The sequence below is a fragment of the Physeter macrocephalus genome, chromosome 13 (assembly GCF_002837175.3).
Source record: "Physeter macrocephalus isolate SW-GA chromosome 13, ASM283717v5, whole genome shotgun sequence".
Taxonomy (NCBI): Eukaryota; Metazoa; Chordata; class Mammalia; order Artiodactyla; family Physeteridae; genus Physeter; species Physeter macrocephalus.
This window is the reverse complement of record NC_041226.1, coordinates 42,113,596-42,116,770: the sequence shown is the minus strand read 5'-3', so window position 1 is coordinate 42,116,770 and position 3,175 is coordinate 42,113,596. Positions and strand designations below refer to the sequence as shown.

Genomic DNA, 3,175 nt, shown 5'->3' with positions numbered 1-3,175 from the left:
CTAAGTTTGGTAGGTTTGCTTAGTGATTTTTTTTTTTACTTTTAAATATCTAAAAATAAGTGTTCATATTTAAAAAGGAAAGCCATTGTATTCAAAAACAAAAGGTGTTCCTGAACACGCCATCACAGTGCAAAACTACGTGCAAGAGCCTTCAAGGCATCTTCAGCCCAATACAGAATGGGAAACATGGAGGTTTAAAATAGATGCCCTTTATCCTCCCTGTTAGAACAAGTTATTCAATCATGCATTAAGACCTTCTCAGACAACCTTTATAGGTCATGCAAAATAAATTATTATTTTTTTTGTTCCAAGTGAACTGTTACTATTATTAATGCTCCTGACTTTACTCAGGCATCTGGCGTCGTAGGTACAACCCATAAAACAAACCTTCGTGGTTTACTGATTTTAAAAGATCAATCAAATATAGATAGTGCTTTCGGGGCCAATATTTAAGGATAAAGGGTAATCCTTTCGAGAGTCAGTCTATCCGGCTCTTGCATGAAAATGAGAAACGCGTGAGGATACTCGACGGAACAGGAGTCAGAGAAATGAAATGCACAGGGAAAGACAAGTACTACATGTCAAGTTGGAATCAGCAGAAAGTGTAAGGGGAAAGGAAACGTTCCACAGCTTGGGGAGCAGCTGGACAGGACTCCTTCCAGCCTCTCCCGAGCAAAGTTTGCAGTTAGGTGAGGTGAAGCGGCTTTTGCCGCAGCCGCGCGTTCGGGCGAGCTTGGGTTCACAGGTTCTGGGCGCGGCGGGAGCAGAAGTGCAAGGACAGCTTGGATCGGCCGCCGCGGCCCGTCCTGCAACTGGAGACAAGACTTCGCCCCGCTTAGCAGACTGGCCTAGGGCTGACTAGGGTGACTAGGGGATCCCAGAGGCTGTCATTTTCCCTTTCTCCCGGCAGCTTCCGTCACCCTGCACGTAAGGAGTGCTCAAATTAATTTTTTTTCCGGTCTTGATTGAGATTCGAATATCCTCTGTCCCGACCTTTCCTATCCGCCCTCTCTGCCCTTCTTGCCAATGTCCTCGCCAGCAAAAGCCTCTAGTTGCGGCACCGGGAATGTAGCCCGGTTAACGCGCTCCGGGGATCTGCTGGGCCGTGCTCTCCTCCGAGGGCCGACAGTGTGTCTTGGACCCCGGGTGGACTCTCCCATCTGTGCATTTTGGTCCCTCCATTTAGCAAAGAGAAGTGTGGAACGTGCGCCGGCAGCTGAGCCGCCTCGGCATCCCCCAACCGCCCGCAACGGTGCCCGAGGCTGCCGGATCCGCGCCCGCACGCTCGGCCGGCCTCCCGCGCCCCCTGCTCGTGCGACCGCCAGGTCTCGGCCGCTCGCTGCCCTGTGCCGTCCCGAGCAGCCGCCAGCCCCTCAGCGCCCGTGAGAGCCGCGTCCGCGGGGGCCTGGGGAGCGTCGCCTTTTCCCTCCCGGGCCGGACCCTGCTGGGCATGCTCAGTGCACCTCCTGGAACCCGGCTCTCCCAGGGCCAGGATCGGATCTCCGGGTTTTAGCGGCTGCCGAGGGGGCGCTGGGGAGGAGAGGCTGGCATATAGTCAGCGCCTTGTTCCACGCCCAGCTGCGGCCGCCCGCACCGCAAGATACGGGCCAATCAGGGGGCGGGGGCGGGGCTTAGGCCGTCACGCCCTCCCTCTGGGTTATTGAGAGTTCTATCAAGAAATTCAGTTCAGAGAGAGAAGAGAGAGAAGGAGAGAGGGGCAAAGGAGAAGGGAGAGAGGGAGAGCATGCCAGACAGGAAGGAGCGCCCTAGAGTCTCCGAAGCACGAAACAGATAACCAATTAGGAATTTTTCGGGCAACTGTCACCCACCCCGAGAGCAGCCAGAGACTCACCATCCCCCCAACTCTGACGTTTCCTACAAGAAGTTAGAGACTTAAGCAGTATTGACATCGGAGGGAAATGGTATGTTTGATGCTGTGGAAAATACCCCTGAGCTGAAGAAGTGCAACTGGATGTTGTGTGTGCGTTAAATACCAGAAGAGCTCAGACCCCGCGGGTAATAGAGACGAAATGTGGAGAGAATGACTAACGACAAATCTGTGAATTTGTTCTCTGGAGTTGCTAATTTGCCAGCCCGAAGCAACACATTTTACAAGGAGAAAACGTTTTGCTGCTTCTGATTTCTCCCCAGACTGGTGCTACCAGATGCATGGCTTTCTATGTGTTGGAACAGCTCATTTCTAACTGCAGCATACCGGGAAAGGGGAAAGGTTGAGGCAACTAACGTAAGTGTAAAGTTTCGCATGCACAATTGTAAATTTTGTGTTTAGATATGTTCTCGGTGTAGACGAGGGATGTTTGTAATTGGGTAGACGGTTGGGGCAGAGCTCAGCTACTAGGCTGTATCTGCATCCCTACCTGCATCACTCTGCCGGAACTAATCGCGGGCATCAGCTACCGTGCAGCCTAATGCAGATAAGATTAGAGCCTGGGTACTGGCCAGTTCTACTCAAGTAGGTAGCTGTCTGGAGACTTGCACCCGTTTAAATTGCAGTTAGGAGGGCATCTAAGCAGAAGGCTTTTTACCTGCGTTATTGAGTTGCAGTATTTACGTGTGGCAGATGTTACTAATACTACAATCGGAGATCGGGGTTAAGAAACTGCATTTTTTTCCCCTCTTTTATGCTCAGTAGAAAATATTGTGCTGTTACATGGAAATGTTAGCTGCGTTTCACTTATATCTTGGCACTCTCTTCCACCTCTAGAATAAGGAATCCTATGTTATTATATATATTCTAAAAGTTTTAATGTGTTTCTTAATTCTAATGTGATAATTTGGCAACATGGAGAAATGAGAGCAAGGTCTGGGTAAGAAACTGAAGGTCTTGGTATTGTGCTTTTAGGCAATGAGGTTATACAGTGGCCAGAGACTTGCTTCTGACGCTGCAGCAGCATGTCCGGATGCTTGCTTCCCAGTAAAATTGTATTTAGAAGGCAGTTGAAGAACTGGGAGGAAAGAAAAAAGATAGTCTTTTTAGAAGAAAGAGATGACTCAGTGTGGCAGAGAAGAAAACACATCACGTATGACATGTGAGAAAGCAATTAGCAGGAACCATAGCTAAATAGTTAGTGTTTTTCACTGGCTCCCAAAAAAACTAAGGGAGGTCGGTTAGAAGCTAGGAGGCGGGTAAGATGGGGGGGTGGGGGTTGGGGTG

The 3,175-nt window shown here is 50.0% G+C and overlaps 1 protein-coding gene across 2 annotated transcripts in view; it reads left to right on the top strand.

Annotated features, from left to right (window-relative positions):
* Positions 1 to 1,691: 1,691 nt before the first annotated feature.
* The window catches only part of PCDH9 (protocadherin 9), a 999,310-nt gene continuing 997,826 nt past the window's right edge, over positions 1,692 to 3,175 (top strand). For both annotated transcript variants that reach the window (XM_024123249.1, XM_028497801.1), the window contains exon 1: positions 1,692 to 2,245. The gene's annotated coding sequence lies outside the window, so the exon portion shown is untranslated. The remainder of the gene's footprint in view (positions 2,246 to 3,175) is intronic.